The sequence below is a fragment of the Onychomys torridus genome, chromosome X, assembly GCF_903995425.1.
Source record: "Onychomys torridus chromosome X, mOncTor1.1, whole genome shotgun sequence".
NCBI classification, from domain to species: domain Eukaryota; kingdom Metazoa; phylum Chordata; class Mammalia; order Rodentia; family Cricetidae; genus Onychomys; species Onychomys torridus.
Window position 1 is genome coordinate 123,483,675 of NC_050466.1, and position 27,092 is coordinate 123,510,766.

General features: G+C 38.8%; 1 protein-coding gene and 1 pseudogene across 1 annotated transcript in view; both read right to left on the bottom strand.

Moving 5' to 3' along the window:
• Positions 1-27,092, bottom strand: part of Col4a6 (collagen type IV alpha 6 chain) — a 302,609-nt gene that overhangs the window by 123,157 nt on the left and 152,360 nt on the right. The gene's annotated exons all lie outside the window — the stretch shown is intronic.
• LOC118573934 lies at positions 4,187-8,204 on the bottom strand (annotated as a pseudogene).

Genomic DNA, 27,092 nt, shown 5'->3' on the forward strand with positions numbered 1-27,092 from the left:
AGAAAAATAATCATGCCTTATGACAAATTTTCTCTTTCATTTATGCCAGTTGGATTATGAATGTCAAAGCTAAGAATAGTTATTTTCCAGACTTGAGCTTAAAATAAACCTTATACTCCATCCTCTGTTTCTCACTCTGTTTTTTCAAGAGGGGCACAAAAGGACAGCCAAATAGCTATCAATTAACATACAAAAATGACACTATGGTGGCAAACCAGGTGACCTCACCTTGAGCTGGTATTTAGAGCCATAAATCTCAATTTTCTTTGTTTATAGACTAATCAGAAACCATAGCACTGAAAGAGAACATGCTAAGTTACAGAGAAATAACTATACTATTACGTTCTGCTGTTCATTTACACATACTATGTGACAGCTACTTTGCACGTATGATCTTAGTTTTTATCACCTAACAATGAAAGATGGCGTTTGAGGGCAGTGAAATAGATGTGGAAACTGAACAGTATCACTCATCTTTTCTTTGACTTTTTCTGGTGTCAGGGGTCGGGGTTGGTGGCGTGTTGGCATGAGACAGGCTTTCTCAGTGTAGCCCTGGCTGTCCTGGAGCTCACTCTGTAGACCAGGCTGGCCTCAATCTCAGAGATCCACCTGCCTCTGCCTCCCCAGTGCTGGGGTTAAAGGTGTGCACCACCACCTCACCCTTTATTTGACTTCTTAGAGGAGAATGGCCCAAAGCAACTTTTTTCTGCTTGTCAGACAAGTGATTATTTCTAATGCAGCAACCCACTCTGAAATTCTGGAGTGTTTTCTGTCTACTTGATAGAGGGAATGGAGAAGAGATTACTAGAAGCCGAAAAATGGGGTGCTTCCATATTCTAATTGTTACACAATTTCCTCCCAAACTTACTTCTTTTTCTGGGGTTGCTTCCTTATCTGTATCTTGCAAGAGTCTGACTAGATTAGTGGCTTGGAAAAATTTGGAAGCTAGAAAAGCTCAGTGCAGTGCCAGTGGCTGAAAGAGCAGAGGCAGAAAGGGAAGATGGACAGCCTGTGGTGAAGCTAAGGGTTTGAATGATGACACACAGGGTGACCAGAATGGTCACTGATTTCCAAAAGGAAAGAGGTGGGATGAAGACAGTGGAATATGGGAGTGGGGGTGGGAGAAAAATTGTTGGAGACTTATTAGTTTTTTTTTTTTAAAGATGTTTTGCTGATAGATCTCAAGAAGGGTCACACATTAAAAATGTGAGCAAATGCCAGGTATGGTAGGGCCTGTCTTTATTCCCAGCACTTAGGAGACAGAGGCAAGCTGCTCTGAATAGCAACTTCCAGGATAGTCAGGACTACATAGTGAGACCCTGTCTCAAAAATAGGAAAAAAGATAGAAAGGAAGTAAGAAAGAAAGAAATGTGGGCAAGACAAAGAAGCCCAAAATATAGAGGCAGAAAAAATAAGTTTAATGTTATATTTATTGATTTGCTAATCCAACTCCATTGCCCTGGCTGACTGGTGAAGGACTGACAGCCCTTGGGCTTTGGGCGTAATCCACTGAAAAGAAAGGCACAGAAACTTACAGCTGAATTGGTCTTTTATATGTCATTAGATGAAACTCTCAACAAGGTGTTTTTTTTTTGTTGTTGTTGTTTTCTTTTTTTCTTTTTCCCTGAAAGACCACAAAACCCTCCTTGATTTGCCTTCCCTGGGAAGAATCACTGTTCAGATTTAGACACTTCACAGATTTAACACAATCCAGCTCAAAGAATGATACATTTTACAAATCAATAAAAAGAAAGTAGAAAGAGAGGTACTTAGCTATAACAAGTGTTTTCAGTTTATAGTATTAATAGTATTGGACAGTTCAAGCTGCCATCCTAACTTTGATAGTCATGGTCAAAGAGATAATACTTCAAATAAATGGAACCAAGTTCTAGTTTTTGTGATCATACAGCATCAAGTTTCAAAACTCCATGTTGAAAAGAGATTTCTTTCCACTTTACCTGGAAAGCAGCTTAATATCCTAATCTCCATTTCCTCATTCTGAAAATATCTCTATACTCTCGTAAGTTGTTTTTGCTTCACATTACCTCTCTACCCCCATCCTTTCTTTTACACAATGGCAAGATATATTGTTTATCTAAATTATTCTAGTATGAATAAAAATTTGGGAGTTAGAAATTGAGATTAAAACCTGATAAATCCAAGGAATAGTGGAGGGATGATCTGCTGATGCTACGTTCCATATTTTCCAGGTCCCAAAGCCCCGGAAACCTCCCTCAGCCCCTCCTTCTCTCTTCCTGTCCCTCTCTATCTGACTTCCTCAGTCCTCAAACATCTCTATGGCTGATCCCAGTCAGCCAATCACTGACTCCATCCTTGATTCAAGGTGGCTTTATTGGCACAGCTGAGTGGCAGTGAGAACAATTCTTCCGCAATATCTAGGTCTTACCAAAAAGAAAATGGTACCAGACATAGTGCCTTGTCAAGTCAAAAATCCTTACTTTCCAAAGTGGCCCAGGACTGTTCGTTCTGGGGACTCAATAGGAAACCACCTGAGACAGAGCAAGGCAGAAAGGGTAACTACTAGACATATTCATTATGAACTCTGTGGACAGGTCCACAGTAGGCTAGCCCTCAGGATGTAGAGTAGAATAACCAGCAGGGTTTATAATCTGGAATCCAAATCAGCACTGAAAGTTCCATCCTAACTTCTTCCACCAAAGCACTTCTTTAAGATGTTAGTTTTCTATTCCAAACCCTTATGCATGATAAGTTGCCGCTTCACTATGACTCGGTGTAAAGAATAATGACGGTTGTGATGCTAATCACACAGAAGCAATATGATTACAGGAGGAGAGAGCTTTTACAGGGGAAAGTGAAAATGTCACACTGCAGTGTCTGAAGGGAAGGTTGTTAAAGCAATCAAAGCCATTAGCAACTGGAAAGCACCCAGGCCTGACTTCCTGCAGAGTTTTTGGTCTGTGTTCTCAAGATAGCACACAGAGCTAGTGTAAAATGCTCTGCAGGAACATTTAGTGAGCCAGCTATGACATGTGATTTGTGCAGCATCTTGAAACAACTACCATTTTTTTCAGTAATACTTTCTTGCTTGAGGAAGAACATTGACCGACAACGTGGCCACTTACCATTCCCTGAAGAGAATGGAGCCCAGTTTGACATGATAAGAGCAATAATGGCCCTGTAAATAGTGAAAAGCTGTTCAAATAGTCATTGAGTTGTAGCAACCAAGTGATTCAGACCTTCAGAACAGTTATATAGACAACTGGAAGAAAGTCTGTGTAGGTGTTATACAACTGGGAGAAAAGCTTGCACCTATTGGGGGGCAACTGCTTCATCCAGGAAGAAGACAAGGAAGTTCAACAGCATGCATCACGAAGGGCCTTGTAAAAGTTGGTTTCAGATGTAGATGGTGGTGACTTTATTAGGAAAGAAAGAGAGCAAGCCATTTCAGGACTAAGATATAAACACGTTGAATGGCCTTGGTGTCTGAGACATGATAAATGTAGTTAAAAGTTAAACAAAGTGTAAATTCCACTTCTAGCTTGGTGCCACTGACCTGGAAAATGGAATAACTCTGGCAGTTTGATAGAAATCCCAAAGTATACAGAGATGTGGGGGCTGGGATTAAAAAATAACAACTTTAAACCAAATTACATAAATTTTAAATTTCTGGGTATCAAAAAATACATAGGGTGAGTTTTATTAAGGTTATTTAAAAGCAAAGAATCATAATGTTATTCAAACATGGATAAGAACCTCTTCAGAACTGTGACAAGGATCTGAACTGGACATATTCTTACCCTCCCATCTTTTTTGCTAACTGATTAACTCCGATATTTTAGCTAGGAATAGTAGCCACCCAGAATAAAGACCAGTTCTTTAAAAATTTACACTTATTTATGTATTTATTTACTTAAGGGCAGTGCACACCCATCATGGTGAGTATACAGAGGTTAGATTACAATTTTTGGGAGTCAGGTTCCTCCTTCTACCATGTGGGTCCAAGGGATTAACAACTTTACCTCATAAATTGTCTTAATGCCTCCCCCCTTATGTTTTTTCTTCAGTTCGTCTACTTTATTTGTCAATTAGTTCACAGAGATTAAGAATGCACTCAAAGCAATAGAAGTCTTTTATTGCATCATTCAAATGTCCTAGATTTGCCTAATAATCCAGTGTCTTGTTTATCTAGCTGGGAACTTAGATCTTATTTATTGCCCAGCTGCACTGTTTCCTTTTCAGAAACATAGATACTATCCCAAAATGTTCTGATAGCCTTGTTCTTAACTCTTGTGGTTTGCTGCACCAAAGCAAGCAGCTAAATTAGAAACAAGTTCAATATTACTTCCTTCACGAATTAACTCATCTTCCTGGACTTGAGATCCTAAACAAGTGGCATCTATATTCATCAGAACCCTGAGGATATACTTTTCACCCAAGAAATTTTGGATTTCAACAAAAGATCCATTCTGTTGGAAAAAAAATGGTATTGATGGGGAATTGAGTGTAAAAACTTTTCATCTTGTAACAGAATCTCACTGTAACATCCCTGACCATATGCTGTACATAACTACAGATAGTATGGACAGAAGCCAGCCCCTTTCTATTTCCCTACTATTTGTCAACTTATAGTCTCTTCTTTTTCCTTCTAAGGATACCAAGTTCTACATTTATATGACTGCAGTCCCTCCAGAGAGTTCTTCTGGGGCCCTTAGTGATAACTGTGTATTGCTTTTGAGTGATGCTGACATTTTCTGGAGTGTAAACAGTCTTGTTGCTAGGAATGGACTTTGTTTTTGAAGTACGAGCAAAGCAAGACTATAATTTTCGACTTCACTTTCAGATGAATGTGTACTAAAGTTTTGGCTTATGTAAATGCGCTCAAAAAAGTGATGCCATATGTATTAGTTTTTTGTCAACTTGACACGAGGTAGAGTTATCTGGGAAGAAGGAACACCAATTAAGAAAATGCTTCCATAAGATCAGCCTGAAGACAAATCTATGGGGTATTTTTTTTATTGATGATTGATATGGGAGGGTCCAGCCCATTTGTGTGTGGTTCTACCTTTTGACCCATGGTCCTGGATGATTTATGAAAGCAGGCTGATCAAGCCATGGGGAAGAAGTCAGTAATCAACCTTTTGACATGGCTTCCAGTTCATTTCCAGCCATGAGTTCTTGACCTTAATTTCCTTCTTGATAGAGTGTAACCCAAGAATTGTATAATGAAACCTTTTCCCCCCCAAGCAGGTTTTTGGTCAGTGTTTTATCACAGTAATAGAAAATAAACTTATAAACCATGAAATGTATGTGTTTTTAAATGGAAGGGTATTCTTATTTTTCCTAGTCTCTTGCTCTGTTTCAATGAAGATCTGTTGATTTAAGTTTGAGTAACAACTTTGGATTCAATTTGAAAATCATAAATGGAGAGGTAACAAGATGGAAAGAGCCTATGGAGCTGCGTCATTCAGATACTTAACTGCCTAGGTAGACTTGAACAGCATCTCAACATTGCATTCTCCATCTTTCCAAGTTCTATTTAGGTCTTTCTAAAGTCTTGACCTGTTCAGTCTTCCTTTTAGGAGCTTGAATATGTGCAAAAACAGTTATATTAACTATTTTAATTACCTGTTTACTGATTCTATCATCTTTTACTTATAGGACAGTTTTTGAATGACTGACTTTTCTCATTAGTGGTCAGTATTTTCAGCTTATCTGAATGTCTGATGGCTTTCTATTGGATGCCAGATGTGAATTTTATCTTGATTGTTGCTGGACTGTTTGTATTTATATAAATATACTTGGACTTTTTTCTGGGAAACAGTTAAATTACTTGGAAAAAGAGTCTCTCCAGGCCTGTTTTATTAGCCAGGTCTAGAACATCCTTGAATCTAAGGCTATTTTGACACCATTCCAGAAGCAAGAACTTTTGAGTACTCGCTCTGTCAAAAAGGAGCCTTTCCGCTTTGGTTGAGCATTGAAGCACTAATATGTCTGAGGATTGCGATTGTTATTATTCTTCCTTTTGGATGTTTTTTTCCTTGGTTTAGGTTAAATTCCTCTCTCACACACATGTTGATCAGTACTTACCCAGCCAAACATTAGGGGGAGACTTCCCATAGATCTCAAGTTCTTTCACATAGCCCTCTCTTCTTCAGGACTTTGCTATGCAAATTCTAGCTGCTGTGGTAGCCCTGGACTTTGAGCAAGGATAATCTCCTCACCTGTGAAACTCAGCTTTGCCTGGAATGGACTAAGCTGAAGAAACTTACAGGGCTTTGGGGCTCGCCTTCGTTGTTTCCTGTCTTGCAGGGGTGAGTGTTTTGGTTTTTTTTGTTGTTGTTGTTGCTTCATTTCCAATGTCTGAAAGCTATTGTTTTCATTTGGTCTGGTTTTGCCCTGGTTTCCAGCAGGAGAGTAAATCTGGTTCTTGTTATGCTATCTTGGCCAGAAGTGAGGAATTGTACATCAGAGAGGAATAAACAGCTCTATTATTTAACCCACTATTATTTGGGGTTTTCTGTCATTTGCAGCCAAACTGAATCCTAACAAGCACAGGGCTGATCCTTGGTTTACTTAGGAAATCTTCTGATCTCAACATAAAGAAGCCATCCTTTTCAGAACAACCCTAACTAACGCCTGAAGAAGAAGGTCAAAGATCTGGAAGAAAACCGAAAGCTCTGTCATTTTCCCATGAGAAGGAAGATGCACAAGTGGCCAAATTAATTCCTGCTGGTGCCAGCTGACAAAGTCAAGAACATTTCCCACTTAGTGTGATTAGATTCTCATTCGTGACGATGGTAATTGTAATTGGGTAAAAATGTACTGCACAAGACTTTGAGCTTCTACTATAGAGTAGACGGTAGGCTCAGTTCTAATAATATAGGCATACATACTGATCAACCTTATGTGTAAGAGAACTAACTTAGACCAAGGCAAGAACTGTCCAAAAGGACTGAAACATATTCAGCCATGAGCAGTTCACAATTTGGATAAGGGACCTCTTATATAGATAAGGTCCCTTGTCATGTGAATAGCTCATGAATTTGGCTAAGAAGCTTAGTGCCAGCTTGTTTTATTAAAATGAATCTCTTCTATTTTTTTCTTTTAATTAGGGATAATGCCTTTTCAACTCAGGGCTCTGCAGTGAACCAAGTAATTTATACTTTCAGCCTAAAGAGGCTGCTCCTGAACAGGATATATTCATACAAATTCAAAGCTTTACTGATATCATTGCATTAGAGAAATATGTTGGACACAATCCTAATGAATGATTAATATCACCGCTAGTGGGAAAAAAGTGACATTCTATTTCTCCCAATGAGAGCATAACATTGTGGTGAAAAAATGTTTAATCATAATATATTCATGAGAAAAAAGTCATACAAATCCGCTTGAGATACATCTGTAAAATATTGGCCTGGACTGTTAAAAAAACTCAATATCATCAAAATAAATAAAAAAAAGTAGAATCTGAGAAACTTCTAGAGCAGTATTTCCCAGCTTTCCTAATGTTTTGACCCTTCATCATAGTTACTCATGTAGCAGTGACCCCCAACCATAAAATTATTTTTGTTGCTACTTCATAACTGTAATTTTTCTAATGTTATGAATCATAATATAAATATCTGTGTTTCCCAGTGGTCTTAGATGACCCTGTAAAAAAGGTAGTGCGACACCCCCCACATTGGGTCTGTGACCCATAGGTTGAGAACTGCTGTTCGAGATTAATGGAAATCAAGGAAACTGACAAACTGAATGCAATGCCCAGTATTTTATTGGATTCAGTCTTAAAACGAATACAAAACACAGCTAATAGAATATCATTGGGAAGTATGAGTGAAATTGAAATTGGAATGTGGATTTTCTACCTATGTATTGTGTAAATGTTGTATTTCCTGGGTATGGCAATTATAACGTGTGTGTGTGTGTGTGTGTGTGTGTGTGTGTGTGTGTGTGTGTGTGTGTATGTGTGTGTGTATGAGGTGGAGGGAGGGAGAGACTATGGATCACTGCAATTACTCTAAGTATCAGTGTTGGAGGCTTAGCTCCTTCATTCTTCTGGGCTTTCTCTTAACTCTTTCCACATTCTGAGATATCCCAACTCACTACCCTATACTTACTTTTCCCACTTTTATGCCTGATATTAAAAATAAGCTCTGTGCCTGATGTCCACACTTTAGTTCTATGGTGTAACAGTTTTCTCTGAGATTGAAACATTCCATTCTGCAGGGAAGCACTTTAAGACAGAAGGCAAACAATGGAAAATAAGCTTCAGGAAGTCCTTGAAACTGACCAGATTCATTAGTCCTCTCCTTCCCAGGAGTGAACAATAAAGACTGTTGAGAGCCACTCTCACACAAGCTAAGAGTCAAAGAAGATTCTGAGACCAAACTAGTTGCATGGAATACATCAGTCAATCAGTCAATCAATCAATCAGCCTGGAAGAGATTCAAAATAATTGATATCCTCTCCAACCTGTAGACTATGCACTGTGCTCTATCTAGGTTCCCAGATTTTGTGAGCTGTCATCCATGCTGGGGTGGGATGTAGTGATATTTTACATAATCCTATCTTCTGATGAAAGCCACTGGTAACTTTGGGATGTATGTCCTGATTTTAAAATAAGTATTACTTATATACCACAATTATTATTATAAAATAATGTTGTGTTGGTTAGTTTCATGTTAACTTGACACAAGCTAGAATCATTTAGGAAGACACTCAAATACGTAGTGCATTTTCTTGATTAATGATTGATATGGATGGGCCCAGTCACTGTGGGTGGGGCCACCCCTGAGCTGGAAGTCCTGGAAGGTATAAGAAAGCAGGCTGAACAAGCCATGAGGAACAACCCAGTAAGCAGCATTCCTCCATGACCTCTGCTTCAGTTCCTGCATCCAGGTTCCTGCCTTGGGTTCCTGTCCTGATTTATGTCAGTTATAGAGTGTGATCTAAAAGTTTCAAGATTAAATAAATGCTTTTCTCCCCAAGTTGCTTTTGGCCATGGTATTTTATCACAGTAAAAGAAACCTTAACTAAGACAGTTGTACAAACACTTGTTTTTCTTAATTCTCAATTAATATTCTATAATATACATTTTTCTAAGTCACTAAACATCTTCAAACAAAAAAACACTTTATATTTTAAATTAATTTTATGTTGGCATACAAAATAATGTGTGCCACCATTATTATCTTAATAGATATGTGTCATTACACTTGGATCCCTAGCCCTACTGCCTACCTCTGTGCCTCCCTCCAGCTGTTCCCTGCCCCAGTTAGTCCCTACTTCACTTTTCTTATTACATGGATTCCACTATTCTCTCTCATTGTCTACCTCCCTTAAGATCTCTTCCTCTTGTAATGATCCTCTTTCTAGTTTTGTGACTTACAGACACATGTAAATATAGTACACACATATATACATACACACACACATATTCACATACATGTTTTGTACACATGAGGGGAGATACAAAGTCATTCCTTTCTAAGTGGCATATTTCACTGCTGTGGATAACGATCTGTATAAATAAAATGCTGTTTGGCCAGTGGCCAGGCAGGAAGTATAGGCGGGACAAGAGAGAAGAGAATTCTGGGAAGTGGGAGGCTGGGGGAGAGACACTGCCAGCCGCCGCCATGATTAGCAACATGTAAAGACACCCACTGGTAAGCCACAAGCCATGTGGCAAAGTATAGACTAACAGAAATGGGTTAATTTAAGATAGAAGAAGTAGATAACAAGAAGCCTGCCATGGCCATACAGTTTGTAAACAATGTAAGTTTCTGTGTGTTTACTTGGTTGTTTCTGAGCGTCTATGGGCCTGGCGGGTGAGAGAGATTTGTCCTGACTCTGGGCCAGGCAGGAAAACTCTAACTACATTTCACTTAATGAAATGTTTTCTAGCTGCATCCATTTTCCTGAACATGTCATAATTTCATTTTTCTTTATGGTTGTATAAAATTTTATCATGTATATGTATCACATTTTTTAATCCATTCATATTAATGTGTATCAAGGATAGTTCCATTTCCTGATTATTGTGAATAGTGTAGCAATAAATAGGGATATGCATGTGGTATGTGGACTTAAAGGCATGAGTGATATAGCTGTTTAATATGCCAGTTGTGTTTTCAGGTTTTTTGTTGTTGTTGTTATTTTTGGTTTTTGGTTTTTGTTTTTTGAAATGGTTTCTCTGTGTAGCTTTGCGCCTTTTTCCTGGAACTCACTTGGTAGCCCAGGCTGGCCTCAAACTCACAGAGATCCGCCTGGCTCTGCCTCCCGAGTGCTGGGATTAAAGGCATGCGCCACCACCGCCCGACTGTGTTTTCAGTTTTTTAAAGTAATCTCCATACTTATTTCTATAGTGACTATACAAATTTACATACACACAAGCAATGAATAAGAATTCAACATCAGTATTTGTTATGATTTGTTTTCTTGGTGGAAGTTACTGTGGTGTGAAATAGATCCTTAAAGAAGTTTAAATTGCATTTTCCCAATGACTAAGGATGCCATTTATTTGTAATTCTTTTGAAAAATGTCTATTTTGTTCTTTTGTTGAATGGATTGTTTCATTGTATGTTTAATTTTTGCAGTTCTTTACATATACTGGATACTAATCCCCAGTCCAATATATAATTGTCAAAGAATGTTTTCCAATTTTATAGGTTTTCTCTTCACTTTAGTCATTGTTTCCTTTGCTGTATACAAGTGTCTTAAATCCATGCAATCCTGTCAGTTCTTGAGATTACTTCTCTTACTATTGGAATTCTTTTTTAGGAAATAATTGCTTCTCTTTATCTCACTCCCCTCCGTGTGTGTGTGTGTGTGTGTGTGTGTGTGTGTGTGTGTGTGTGTGTGTGTGTGTGTGTGTGTGTGTGTGTGTGTGTATGTGTGTGGTGCATGCACAAAAGTGTGTCCATGTGTGCAGGTACCTGCAGCAGTTGGAGTAAAGTATCAGATTCCATGGAACTGGGGTAAGAAGTAGTGGTGAGGAGCCCAGTGTAAGTGCTTAGAACCAATTTAGTCCTCTGTAGGAGCAACAAGCACTCTTGAAATACAGCCCTGAATTTTGTATTTTAAAAGCTATGTGGAGAACACTTAGATTACTTTTGAAGGTACTTTAAAGTTAATATCTAAGAAGGCAAACAAGTAAATGAAATGTCTACTCTCTGTGAATTAACTTGTTCATTTTGGGGAGCATCTTAGATACATATTGTAAAGGCAATACAGCAGAAGCACATGAATAGATTGTTCATAATTATCATAGTTTCATTGTAATTGTTGTACCTTTGCTAACATGATACATTATTGGCTTTATTTATAATTTGTTCACTACAGTATCTCTAGTCAGAAACACAGTTACTATTATAGCTTACTTCTCAAGGAAGCCATCTTCTTTGGATGTTTATTCAGTATTGTATTTACTATAAAAGTGGGCATAGTTTACACCACCATTATTTCCTCTTCCCACTACATTCTGAGGTAGCTCAGCTTTCTCTGTCCTCCAAAGGGACCCAGATAGTTTCCAACAGAGGCTGCCACTTAATACTGTCTTCCTCATTTACCTATTTCCTTTGAGTCCGATTTCTGTAGAAAGCAAACACCATCTTTGCAAAGTGAGACATCATCTCTTACAGAAATTGTCACTTTTTAAACACGTGTTCTCAGTGGAAGAAAGAGCCACCTCCTCCAGTTTGTTGTACCATCTTTCATAGATGAAGTAAAGGTAAGGAATTTAAAGGTATAGTGATAGAAACCATTACGTTGTTTAGTTTAGAAAATTTAGATTATGGGAAGTAATTAAGACAAAAATTTCAAGATTCACATATAGACCAAAGTAAACTGTTAACAGCAGCAAAATAATCAAATCCTGAAGCAAATCACTACAGCAATCTATTTCAAAGAAGCTCAGAGAATTTCTTAGCCTTTTCTTGAGAGTCTTAATATACAATTGGTATCTTGCCAGTACCACACAGTAGTCAACAAGGAAGACATTCACTTCAACAGCTATCTAGTTAAGTGACATGTCAGTTTTATTGCTGAGACAATTTTCCAAGTGGCCAAGTGTGTGCTCTTTAGTCACTGGTAGCATTGTGTTTGGGGAGGCATTATGATGGTTGAAGGCATGTATGTATGTTTGAACTAGACAGATCTGGGATTATACCCTAGCTTTACAATGTTCCAGCTTAAATCCTGTTTCCCTTGTTTTTTTTTTAATGGAAATGATAACAGTACTAACTAAATGAGCAAACTACTGACTAGATGAAGCAATTAATAGTCAAGTCCTTAGTAATGTGTCTCACTAATTTTAAGTACCTAGGGACAACTTTTACTGCTAGTCAAATTTGGGGTTCCTTACTTTTAGACTGTGTAGCAACAGCTCCTATTTGGACCTATGCTCACTGCTTACCATGCCCATGTAAATTTTTAACTGATAACCTATGCCCTACTTGAGATCTTATCCCCAATCTCTTGAATCTCAGTAGTGGATGGGTTATCATCTCAGCTAAATTTGGGCCTTTGCTTCTGCTCAACCACATTTCTCTTGCAGGATGACTTGGTCTAGTTAGGCAGGTCATACCCTGGCTGACATTGACATTGTGCCTATTTGTACTATGTATACTCCAGGCCAAATAGAGTTTTGCTGTTTGATGACAACCGGGAATCACTGGTAATTCTTAAAGATGGAAAAATGACATGACTGCTTTGAGAAAAGCAATCTAGGATTTAATGCCAAAAATGATCTTTATGCTTTTAGTTGATTAAACTGGCAAGAATTTGTAGAACAATTTAACTTGATTGGTATAGTACATGGCAGGTACTTCCTTGCTTAACAAATAGTTTTTTTTTTTTAAATACATAAAATTTGCCTCAGGGCAGGCAGCCTAGGGAGATTCCAGGCCATGTAATATGAGGGGTTCTCTATCATGCCCCTTTGATACACTCTCTGATGCTACTACCTACCATCTATTGAGCTGTTTGAGGGACATTTACCATGTACATTCGATTTAGACATCATAGCAATACTGTGATGTGTGTGCCATTATTTCTCTGGTGAGGAAACAGAAGCTTATTGTTTTTAAATGCCCAAGATTATATAATTAGCATGGGGTAACCAGACCAGAACTTAAAATCTAAGCTCAAACTATCTATCTCAAACAAACAAAAGCCAAAACTATAATAATACACACAAGTTGGTATATATAATTTAAATGAAAATTTCTCACCTGGGATGACAATACTCCCTCCAAGAGACAAAGACCATTTAACAAAATTCTGATCATATTTTGTGTTGCTGGTCATGGTTTTCTAAGAGACTCCTAAAACTTTGCCTTTGGCTGCATTCCCAGAAGTGGAAGGTAAGTCCCTATTGCTGAAGATATCATTTACTTCATAAACAGGGCCCAAAGATCCATGAGCTGGACCTGATCTGAATGTCTCATTCATGAGGATCAGCTTTTATAGTACCAGAAGGCACCATACAAGATTCCAAAGGAGGGAAGCAACAAAAGGACAAACTCAGCTATGACATTTATGAATCACAATGACCAGTATGGTACAATAACCCTAGGAGTGCGATAGTGGCACCCATACCTTGGTGGTAACCAACAGCTCTCTAATTGGACTTAAGACCTGCTAAAAGAGAGGGAAATTATGACTGGTATTGGAAACCTAGCCAACTACCCAGAGATAGTAAAGCCATGGACCTTGGAGGAGAACCTATAATTACCACTTTACTAAACCAGCACAATCCCTAATTACATTGCTGTCCTTATACCCACAGATAGATGTAGTCTTCACCCTACATCAAGGAAACTTCTCTTACAGATGGAGACTATTACAGAAAACCACAACCAATCAAAACAGAGTTGTGCAGAACAGTCTAAGTGGATCTACAAAGGAACTCTTGCACTTAAGTCTCAGTGCTCGTTGCAGAAGAGGGAGCAGAGAGATTGTAAGGGCCAGAGGAACAGGGAATTTGTTGTGAGATTGTGCTTCCTAGTAATGTCAGAGGTTACACATAAAAGTCTCACCAAAATGAGTGCCTAAATAAATATGAGATGAACAAGGACAACAACAATAGACATGCTAATAATTTTTGGGGGTGGGTGGGGGAGCCCAGGAGACCTCAACCCTACACAAAGAACTGTAGGCAACTAAGTAATGCTGAGAGTGGGAAAAATAGTCTTCTTTAGGGAAGAGTATACCTATTGATTTTCCAATACCAAATGATCATCCCTGAAAATACACACACACACACACACACACACACACACACATACTGAGGCACTGTCTTAAAGATCCAAAACAAACTTACAAAACCACACCTTTTAGACCTTCAATGCAAATCCATATCACCATCTGAGAGAGATTTTTGTCAGGGGACCTGTGTGCTATATGATATGGGCCAGACGTGTGGTTGTGAGGAATAATGACAATGATACAATCCATCAGTCAGGGACAAAGAAAAAGAGGCCAAGAAGTGGTCACAAGGCACAACATATGTCCCCTTTTGTATCATTATTAACAAGAATTATTCCATGGCACAAATTAGAGACAAAGGGAGTAAAGTGGGGGCAGGTGTTGTACGAGTTTCTGAACCAGAGACATCTGTCTTTGATGTTCACCTTCATCATTTATATGCTGTGGGATTTTGCCAAGTTATTTAATCTCTGTAAATTGTAGTTGTATCACCTGTAAAATGGAGTTTAAAGTAAATAACTGCACTGAAAGCCTGCAATGAAAATTAAAATGAGATGAGGTGATGTTATTATATTCTGGAATTAGTTGGTGATGACAGGTACACAATCTTGTGAATATACTAAACCCCACTAAAATGAATTCCATAAAAGGGTAAATTCTATGGCCCAACACTTATATCTCATTAAAAATTACAAGAGGCCTTGTACAACATCTAACAAAGTGAAAGCTTTATTTATACTGGTAACAAAATTTACTAAGTTTATGTTATGTGTTACATTTATCATTGAATGATAATGGTGCTGATGAAATAGATATCAAAGATCATCTCTTTTAGCTCTGAGAGGAAATTTTTGTCTCTGTGAACTCTCTTCAATCAAGAGGAAGACATAAAGGTCTTGGGCAGAGCACTTTCCCAGCATATCCTAAGGCCCTATATCCCATTCCTAATAAGGGAGTTGGAAAGCAGGAGGAGAGAAAGAGAAAGAGACTATAAGTGATATCTGAATACATTTGGATCACAGATGGGATTCACTAGGCTAGAAGTTCATTTGACATCTATAGGAGGCTCAGGAGTCTCAGGCAGCTGAGTTACTGTGGTGGATTGAATGAAGACACCTCTCCCAAATAGGCTTATAGGGAGTGACCTTATTAGGATGTGTGAGCTTGTTGGAAGAAGTAGTGTCACTGGGGGTGGGCTTTGAGATTTCTGAAGCTCAGGGAAGGACCAGTGGCTTGCTCTCTCTTCCTGCTGCCTGAGGATCAAGATGTAGAGAACTCTCTGCTACCTCTATAGACCATGTCTGCCTGCATGCCACCATGCTTCTTGCCATGATGATAATGGTCTAAACCTCTGAAACTGTAAGCCAGCCCCAATTAAATGTTTTCCTTTATAAGAGTTGTGGTGGTCATGGTATCTCTTCACAGAAATAGGAAACCCTAACCAAGACAGACCTAGAAAGAATTACAACTTTCACTTTGGGGATCTATCAACATTTCCTTTGGGAGCCTTGGTCTCCTGTGAGCCCAGACAGACACTGGAGGATCTTTAACAAATAACAGTAGATGTACCCAAAAGCTACCAATAGCTAGAAAATCATGGAGGCCTTTATATCACTAGCACATTAATCACCTTCTGGAAGACTTAAATACAAGGGTGCTTAAAAGTTAAGGACATCTAGAAATTAAGTTGATTAGCAAGTTCAAACTCCAAGGAAGGGAAATGCCAATTTGAAAGAATATTACCAAAACTTCTCTCCACATACTAAGAAAGTATTCTACCACTGAGTCACACCAGGAGGTCTAATCATTATTCCTTTCAAAGTGAATAGTTTGGATTTGTGAGTTCATTTCCTCCATTTGTTTTTGTTTTGTTTTGTTTTGTTTTGTTTGTTTGTTTGTTTTTATTTTTGTTTTGTTTTGTTTTTTTTTTTGAGACAGAGTTTCTCTGTGTAGCTTTGGTGCCTGTCCTGGATTTTGCTCTGTAGACCAGGCTGGTCTCAAACTCACAGGGAACCGCCTGGATCTGCCTCCTGAGTGCTGGGATTAAAGATGTGCACCACTATTGCCCGGACATTTCCTCCATTTTGTAAGACAGATTATGATGTTTTTTTCTGCACTTGGGCAGGAACCTTCTAGCAATGCTCAGATAGGCTGAGGCATCTGTAAAGCAGGTTGTTTATTGCAGATCAGATGTATAACAAGTAAGCAAGGATGTAAGGTTTAGATGGCCAAGGACTAGAAACACATGGGTTTTATTTAATAGCATTTCAAAGTCACAGTAAAACTTGTCAAAGTTGTGTGTGTGAGTGGTGAGAGGAAAAGGAAGAGGCCATAATGTAATGCCATAGTTGGCAGAAGTTAATGGCTTGAATGATTATAAAAACTAGATATTCTATTTTCAGTGGTAAAAAGAAACTTGGATCAAAGATCCTATTTGGTAATTACCTCATTCTCACTTAAAATACTGACAAATTATGTTATTAGGTCATCAACACCCAGTGGATATTTTGAACACTCACAAGTTTTCTAATAAAAATTGACTTCTCTACTTTTTCTAATTCCTATCACCTAAGGGGTCATATTCCATTTATAAATTTATGCAGATGTCCATAGGAACTGATAAATGTACAAAATTGTTCAAAGTTCAAGATGAATAAAAATATAATCTAGTACTACAAGAAAAGTGAATTTATGGTGTACATTTTGTCAGATACAATAGATAAGCACCATCCTTGCTAACATCTGGCTATCTTTGAATTTCTCTTTCAAACTCAGGGCAGAATGTATTGGCATGATCAATGGGTACAAATGGCTACTCCCTCCATTTTGTGGTCCCATTTTTTTTTAAATGAAAAGGAGAGTTCAAATGGCTAGTGTGTATCTCCCCTCTGGAACCCTGTTTCCATGAGCCTCTATCCACTTCCACTGCAGTTAAGCTTGTCATTTCATGCTTCTTTTCTTAGGCTCTTCTCCAGTCTCATTCTGTCATGCCCTTATCAGCTACTCCTGTCCATGGCAAACTATTTGCTGTGTGTGTGTGTGTGTGTGTGTGTGTGTGTGTGTGTGTGTGTACACATATCTTCTTATTTTGAGGGAGGATTTTGAGACAGGCTTCTCTGTGTAATGTTGGCATTCCTGAAACTCGCTCTGTAGACCAGGCTGGCTTTGAACTCAGATATCCACTTGCCTCTGTCTCCTAAAAGGTGTGCATCATCACTGCCCATCTGACATATGTCTTCTATTGAGTAAAGCACTGCATAAGAAGGTTCAGGGCAAAGTACATATTAATCATAACTCAAAAGACTTAGAGAATAATAATAACATTGAAAATAACGATTGTAGTATGGTAGCGATGATGACTATTGAATGTTTAATGTATGCTAAGCACCTTATACATATCATCTCATTTAATTCTCATTATAAATAGTAATTCATTCACTCATTCAACAAATAAATCAGACCAAGTTCTTCTCTTCTTTAAACAAACAAGATAGGAAACTTGGTCCATATAAGTAGGAGGAGAATAAAAGGAATTGGTATCTTGAAAATTAAGCCAAAATGTTTTTTGTTTGTTTCCTTTTTTTCTAAGAGAGCACACAATGCCATTTCTTTTTTGTTTTGATTTATTTATTTTATTTTATGTATGCAAAAGTTTTACCTGTATGCATGTGTCTGGTACCTGTGGATCTCAGAAGAGGGTATCAGATCAAAAGAGGGCATCTGCTTCCATGGAACTAGAGTTATGGATTGTTGGAAGTCACCATGTGGGTGCTGGGAACCAAACCTGGTTTCTCTGCAAGAGCAGCAAGTACTGTTGACTGCAGAGCCACCTCTCTAGGTCCAAAAAGCATTTTTTAAATGTTAATGGCAGGTTAAATAAAATGCAAACAGAACTAACAATTGTGTCACTGGTGACTTTTAGGAATGGTTCAAGGAAGAATATGAAAAGTAGAGATTTTGATTATGAACAACCACTTCAAGGAACTATGTCTGGGGGAACCAGAAAAGTAAAAAGATGAACCGTGGGAGGAGTGGAAAGTGTTTAATGGTATAACTACATAATAATTAATTGGGTACTTTTTTGTTTTATATATGTCAGCATATTTAATGATCAAAGCAGTCCTTTGGGAGCATTGTTATTTCCAGGTAATAAATGGAAGAACTGAATGGTTGGGACATTTGCTTAATTCTGAGTTTCTTAACCTTAGAGCCACTAACAGGTTGGGTTGGAGAGTCCTATATTGTAGGGCTATGCATTCATTGTAAGGGGCTCAGCATCCTCCATGTAGTCTACCAACTAGATGCTTCCTCACTTGTGGCCACCAGAAATATTTCCAGACATTGCAAAATGTTCCCTGGGGTATTCTTGTTGATACTGCTGGATAAGAATCATCTAGTAAATAGTAGAGGCAGGACTTAAAAGATTGATTTACTTGACTCCAATAAAAGTCAGTCCTCTTAACTACCATACTCAATTTGACTCCTACAATGACAAATTTCCCTACCATGTTTTAGGTACCTATGAGTCCCATGGCAATGGAAATGATATCTGGTCACTAGAATTTAGTGCATGTTAGACTTACAGATTCATTTATTTGTCCTCTAATATGAATTCTTGCTCACAATTCCCCTTGCTGGGATTTGAATATATGAGCTTCTGTTACATTTTATGCCTACAAAGTTGAGCTTTATAGATTGAACAGATACTAGATGTGTAAAATCTGCATCAAAGCTTAAAATATCTGGGTGTGTCTTGGTTAAAGAAGCCACAATAAAATCTGTACCATTAAAGCCAGACCTCAGTTCTGTTAATAGTTCACTATATTTTCTGATGAGTGGATCTAGCACAGACAAACTAGAACTGAAGTTTTCTAGAATTACCATTTATTGGAAAAGCCCAATTTTAGAAGTTTGGTAAGGAGAACCAAAAAAGCCCAGCTGGCACTATGTGACAAAGGCCTTCTTTTTTACTGGACTAAGGGAGCTTCTCAGGATATGGCTGCTCCAGCATACCATAGCCCTGTTCCCAGGAACTCAGTTTTGTGTATGCCCAGCTTTATTAGTTTGTATCAGTTCTCTACCTTATGAAGTTTCCATGTTTGATAAGCATCTCTAGTTTCAGTGTTTTAAAGAAGTCTGATCAGGACTTTACAGAGACTTCATACTTCAGATTTTAATGAACTAAGGTGATCTGTGGGTAGAGTCTGAGCCCAGAGAGGGCTCTGAAAAAAGAGGATAACTACCAGATATTCTACAGGACACAAAAAAGTGACTGAGAGACTCTAGGTCTGTGGGCTGAAGACAGATGCCCCAACTTTATAGAAGAACTTTGGATGACTTTCCAGGCTGCCAGCTGTCTCTATCTACTCTCATAAGACTCCCAAAAGTTGCTTGCATCCTTCTCCAGTTTTTCAGGTAATATTATATCCTTCTGAGGTCTTTGATGTAGTTGAAGACTTGATAGTTATAATTTCCTTAGTTATGATATAAGATAAGTTAGATATAAAACCTTAGACTCACAAATATAGGATAGATAATCTTTAATTTTGCTAAATACAAATAAATTAGATATTATAAATAGACTAGATATTGTAACTATAATTCTTGCTTGATAATTGTTTTGTTATATGTAATTTTACTATGTTAAAGTTAAAAACCTTCCTTTTCAAATAAGAGGGGAGTGCTGGGAATGTCTTTCTATATGCTGTGAATGTGTGGCTCTGATTGATTGATAAATAAAATGCTGATTGGCTGGTAGCCAGATAGGAAGTATAGTATAGGCGAGATAAGCAGAAAGGATAATTCTGGGAAGTGGAAGGCTGAGTCAGGAGACGCTACCAGCTGCCACTGCCATGAGAAGTAAGATGTAAAGATACCGGTAAGCCATGAGCCACATGGCAAGGTATAGATTTATAAAAATGAGTTAATTTAAGATATAAGAACTAGATAACAAGAAGCTTGCCACGGCCATACAGTTTATAAGTAATATAAGTCTCTGTGTGTTTACTTGGCTCTGGGCAGCTGAAGGAGTCTGGTGGACACAGGAAAACTCTATCTACATGTTAGACTTACAGATAGATTTATTTATTTGTCCTCTAATATGAATTCCTCCTCATAACTCCCCTTTCTGGGATTTGAATATTGTTCTTCTCTCCCCCTCCGTTCTTCCTTTTCCTCTTTCTTCCACTATCTTTTTCTGTCCCTCACTTACCCTTGGTTCAAACTTTCATCTGGTCATCATGGTTCTTCAGAGTTTAAATCTCATTTCCACTGTGAGCCTCAGTCTCCCCATATGGAAGATGCAAAAGCTGGACTACATTATCCCTAAGGTGGCCTTCTGGCTCTGACATCTGTCCTGTTTGTTTACATGCCCTCTTTGTTTTCATGGGGTAAACATTGTGGGGGGGGCAAGGGATGTTTGAGAACTTCCAGTTTGGAAGCTGGGGCAAAGTTCTAAGGCTGGGTTTGTTTTGTGTCATGTTTGCTTCTTCCTAACTGGTTTTTCCTACTTCTAAGGACCAAGGGCCACACTGGCTTAGGCTGCAGGTGGGCAAGGTAGGGCAGCAGGTCTACCAGGCTAGTAGTTCAGGGCCACTCTGGGGTCATGGGCTGGTAGAAAAATACTGTCACCTCTGCTCAGATAAGCTGCCAGAGCTTCTTATCTCAGAAGTGTTGCCACCGGCCTGAGAGGTGACCTGGAGTCTCTGATGAGTAGGTGGGCAGCATTGTGAGGCCAGCTGCCTGTGGGACCAGGAGCTGTGTATGTGTGTGTGGGAGCAGCTTCTGAGATACAAGGATTGCTCTGTATGTTATGAATATCCCATACTTATTTCAGGGTGGGATCATATTCCTGATAGGAATATGAGAAACTTCATGGAAGCTATGATAGAACTGGTCAAACGTATGAGCTGTAAATAGGGTAGAAGGTATCTAGCTTTTTATTGTTATTGGAGTGGAGCTGGCGAGACCACCTTCCATCCTATTACTGGAGCCCAAGCTTGTTTAGATTTGATTTAAAGTGTGCAACTCAAGAAGAAGATAAATTCTCATTCTGATAAAGCAACTGGAGTCATGGCTCCTGGAGTTCTGATAATGGGTTTAACTAGGTCACTCAACTCCCTGTCACATGCTTCAAAAAGCAACCCATGTTAGAGGCATTTTGAGCTTCTGGGATTCCCTACTACTGAGCCTCCCTCTGCTTCTTCCTGAGCTCTTTGTGGTACCTCTGTGGTTTGAGGAATATTAATATCTATGTGGATAGACAGGTTTGGGTACATATTTTAGTTCATGGAGTTCCTAAACAGGTTTTAAGAATGAAAAAATGCTCACCGGATGTGCAGCTTTTTCTCTGTGTATGCTTAGTTAAAAATTCTTCACCAGCATTGCAAAGACCGTGCTTACTTAACTCTAGGCTTCTTCTCTTCCTGGAGCTTTGTGAAATTTAAGGCTCCCTTCTTATAGCAAAGAGGCCCTGTCTGGGGAACCTATCTCTCTCTTCCTTCTGTTTGCTTTCTTTTTGTCTCTCTCTGGGGAAACCTGGCTCCTGAACCCTGGTTACCTCTCACTCCGTTCAGGGCCCCACAGCATGTTTCTCTATAGCTCCCTTCTTTGCTCATAGCTTTATTGGCATTTCTCCCAGAAACATGGGAAGGGGACAGAAATCACTGACTTGTGTCAGCTCTGTGAGGGAACCAAACTAAAGCAGTGGAATGCCAAGTCACTACAATTACATGAACTAGCAAAGACATGCACAGGGACAGAAGCTATGATTTCTTTGATATGAATGATAATAAATCATATACATTAATCTTCCTGCAGGAGGAAGGAATGAGTATTTGGTTTGAGTTTTCAAAAATGAAAAAGTAAGTCTGTGCACAGTATGAGCCTGCCATGGTCACAGCTGGTTCAGGATAAGGGAACAATACTAAGGTACTTGACTGATTTTTCCACTGACCAAACTTTAAAATCAGTCTCTTATGAAAAGACTTCCTTTTTCTGCTTCCATGATACTCCAACCTCTGTTTTTTTTTTTGTTTTTTTTTTTTTTTTTTTTTTAATTCAAAGTCTCCACAACAAAATTCATTGAGCAGGAAACAGACAACCTTGGAGAACCCATCAAGTTGGCCTTCCTCCCTGGATACCATAGGAAATCATTGGGAGGTTCTAGTGTCCCACAAAAAAAACATCTCTTAGTCTACCTCTGTGATGTGGATTCCATTTGGCTTGAGGATGAATGCTTTTCAATGGGATCAGCAGCAACTATGCAATGCTTTGAAGGAGTTAAAGGAATGTAAGGAAAAGGAGCAAGCACCATTTTCCAGAGCATTCAAACAGTAAAAATAGGATACATTCGTCTAACGAGAAGCCAAGCACCACCAAGTCACTAGCTCAGGTGAATTGTATATTTGTATGTTCTAAAGTGGACTCATTCAGAGAAATGTAGCATCTAAACAGCAGACAATGTAAACTTTGAATTCTTTACACTAGAGGCTTTGGACATGCCACTCAACTTTTACAAACAAGGAGTCTGTTATTTGTCCTTTATGTCTCTCACTTCAATCCACCCCATTTATCTCCCACCAACTTAACCTTCCCAAAGAAACATTTCTGTAACAATGTTTTAAAGAGTTTCTTAATCATACCATTTCATACAAACTTCTTTGCTTTGGGGGTTTTGTGTCTGCTCTTTAGACTTTAAACTATCTGCATGGCCAGGTAGATAAGTACTCCAGCGTCCCTTCTTCCAGGAGAGGCTTGGTGTTTGTAATATGTTTGCACTGCCTACAGGGCCAGCAGCAATGTTTAGTTCCCTGGGTGCTTTCTTTAAATGTTTGTCTAGAGGGTTTGAACCTCACATAACACAATGAGAAAAATGAAATAGAGACTCTAGCTTAGGAATCCACCTCTGTGGATTTTTTAAAGTGGAAGAGTCATTAAATAATTGGACATGTGCCACATTTGTTAAAATAAAAGCCCTTTTGAAAAGCTGACAATGAAGCCAATTTCTGCAAAGTAATGTACATTTTCCCATTGACTTTTACTAGTGTGCAAGAGAGATTCTGTGCAATTACTTTTGTTGAACATTCTTGGAAGACATGCATTAATACACCCCCCCCAAGCAGACTCCAGATGATTTCTCTGACATATATTCAGTAACTTCAACTCTATACTCTGAAGTCCACTGCAATGAGTTTCCATGTAGTGAGTGGCCTGCAAAAGGGGAAAGACCTGTTTAGAGCTGTAAGATATGACATGATCCCTCCCCAAATGTGTCATTCCAGAAGAAAAGCAGGCTTTCCTTAAGCACGAAGTTCATTTCTTTAGCCTTTAAAAGACAAAAATATTAGTAAACATTTTAAAGTCCAAACAAAAATCGATGGTGTCCTGGCAATACGGAGTTTTGCTGGGATAGAAAAAGAAAAGCAATTGATTTCTAAGTATCTGGTCTATGTCTAAGCATATTTTCTTCACTCCAAGTATTCCTCAATCCACAGTAGTCCAAGCACTGTGAAATATGCATGGAGGTGAGATGATGATGCGCATGTGGAGAAGAGCCATTTGACATAACAGGAAGAACAAGAAGCAAGGGGAATGAGATGTTTGGTTTAGAGTCTTAGCTATGTCACTTGAAGGTGGCCTAGGAAGTCCCTTAACCTTTCAGATAGTTTCTTCTAAGCACTTTCATGTTTAATATGAGAAGAAAGAATATTCCTGGGTGTGTGATGAAAGCCTTTTACAACCTATGATTTATAACATGGGTACTGGATCCAGCCTTTCCAAGTTTGAGATTCTGTCATTTTTTAAAATTTTATTTTATGCATATGGGTGTTTTGCCTGCATGTGAGTCTGTGCCCATGCACATGCCTGGTACAGGTGTCAGATTCCCTGGAACTAGAGTTACAGATCGTTGTGAGCCACTGTAAGGGTCCTGGGAGTTGAACCCCAGGTCTGCTGGAAGAGCAGTAAGTGCTTTTAACTCCTGAGCCATCTCTCTAGGCCCAGATTCTGTCATTTTGAAAAAGTGCTTTTTGCTGTCTCATTTCTTCTTCTGAGGTCTTCACTGTGTTGCTCTCAGGGTGAGGCTTGAACGTGGTTTGCATTAGCATTCTGTATGGAAAGCACAAGCAATCCTGGTGATGGCTACTTTTCTCTTACACAGAGTTCTTTTGTGTATTTACTGGTCCTCATGTAGTTTAAGTGTGGTCTATGTCACAGCTTCTCAAATTGTGAGTCATGGGACTTTGTAATTGAATGTGGGGTTCTTAAAACTTTGGTGAAGGTAAAGGTTTATGGATACACAAGAACCAAAAACTGAATTCAGAATGAAACACACAATGAATCCGAGGTATTTTGGGCAGCACTGAAGGCATGCTTCTTTATAATAGATTATTAATAATTATATAAATCATATATCTGTTCTTCTCTTTCTACATACACCTGAATCTATACATACACATATAAGATGAAACAGCATGTTAAATGCCTTAGTCAGTGTCCTAGTTAGGGTTATTATTGCTGGGACAAAACACTGAGACCAAAAGCAATTTGGGAGGAAAGGGTTTATTTGGCTTACACTTCTATGTCACTGTTCATCACTGAAGAAAGTCAAGACAGGAAATCAAACAGGGCAGGAAGCTCGAGGCAGGAACTGATGTAGAGGCTGTGGAGGGGAGCTGCTTACTGGATTGCTTCACATGGCTTGATCATCCTGCTTTATTATAGAACTCAGGACCACCAGCCTAGGGATGTCCCCATTCACAGTGGGTTGGGCCCTCCTTCATCATTCACTAATTAAGAAAATGCCCTATAGGCTTGCTCACAGCCCAAATTTAATGTTCTCAGTTGAGGTTACCTCCTCTCAGATGACTCCACCTAATGTCAAGTTGTCATAAAAACTAGCCAGCAAAGGTAGTATCCTCTTCCCTCCCTCCACTCCTTCTTTCCTTCCTTTGCTCTGAATCAAACTTAGGACCTTAGCACACTATGCTGAATCCACTACTACTCAGCTACACATCTCTAGCCTTAGAATCTTAGGATCTTTCTAGATTTTCTTAACATAATCCTAAGTATAATGTAATATTTTCTTCCACACCCAATGGATTGACCTGCATGTCCTACCTTTAATCCCAAATTTTGAAGACCACTTATCTAGACTCCGAGATTTTGAACCTTTGGACAAGTGGCATAATCTTGTAAAGTGCATTTCAAGGACTCTTTCCTGATACCCTGATGATAAATTTTTCATGCATGCAGAGGTGACAAAGAATAAAGGGATGGTGATACAGACTGGTGACACAGGAAGCAATCTCATAAAATGGAAAGCAGAAGAGGGAAGCGGTGTGAGGAGGCCATGATGGGGAAAATGTAAAAGAGAGATGGAGAGACAGAAATGTTAAAGTGAGACTGAGGGAAGTCTAGAGGGTGTAGGAAGAAATTAGGGACTAGGCAAAAAATAGAACAGGACTAAAAATGGAGTAAGTAACTGGCAAGGGACAAAGAAGGCAGATTATAGGATGAAAGGATATGCCACAGATTGATGCACAAGATGCTCACCTATGGTTTCATATTCAGTATCTCTGGCATGTGGATTATCAGAGTCAGTGAAAGGAAAACTTAACAGTCTCTAAAGACAAATGTCTTGTGCATATGACTCCTCAGGTGTGTAAGGTGACCCCAGTCTTTCTCCTCCAAGATGGAGATGTATTTAGATACTATAAGGATAGTGAACCTTGCTGAACCAAGAGTGAATTTCAAAGCTAATACTGTAAACAGAATGATCCTAAGCAAGGCAGGAAAGAATGTTATGGTTCCCAACTTCAGTGTTAGGAGCCCCTGGTAGCAGCAGGAAAGAAACCATGGCTGAGGGGCTGCAGCCATAGTTCAGTGATAGGATGCTTGCCTTGCATATGTGGGGCCTTGGATTTGGACTCTAGTACCTCAAAAGAAAAAAAAATACATCACTGTGAGTGACTAAAGTCAGAGGAAGCTTCTTAAAGCCACAGAAAAGTCAAGATTGTCAAATGTTGCTCTTCAGATCTCAATAGAACACTGGAAGGCATAAGAACTCAATCTGTGGAAAATTTCCGAGCACAGGAACAGAGTGTCCAAGGTCAGTTATGGGAGGTGGAAGGTCCTCAGAGGTCACACAACCCACTGTTTTTTTTTTTTTTGTTTGTTTGTTTGTTTGTTTGTTTTAACTTCGAGGTATACTGATTCACTCCAAGGAGTAAACACTAGTTGGCAAAGCTCAGGCATAACACTTAGTTCTCTAGAGAGCAAAAGAAGTCCCCTGCTTGTCCTTCTGGGTTTGGGTTACCTCACTCAGGATGTATTTTCTAGTTCCATCCATTTGCCTGCAAATTTCATGATGCCATTGTTTTTTACTGTTGAGTAGTACTCCATTGTGTATATGTACCACATTTTCTTAATCCATTCTTCAGTTGACAGGTATCTAGGTTGTTTCCAGGTTCTGGATATTACTAATAGTGCTGCTATGAACATAGTTGAGCATGTATCTTTGTGGTATGATTGAGCATCCCTTGGTTATATTCCCAAGAGTGGTATGGCTGGGTCTTAAGGTAGATTGATTCCCAATTCTCTGAGAAACCACCATACTGATTTCCACAGTGGTTGTACAAGTTTGCATTCCCATCAACAATGGAGGAGTGTATGTACTCACTCATAAATGGACACTAGATATAAAGCAAAGAACAATCAGACTGCAACCCACAGAACCAGAGAGGGTATAAAGCAGGGGGGACCCTAGGATGACTGTGGCTTATAATAAGTTTTGGTTTTGCCTCAGTGAAACATTTCACTATTAGGATAATAATTTATACTGATAATAGAAAAACAAATGAACAAATAAATAAATAAATAAATAAATAAATAAATAAATAAAA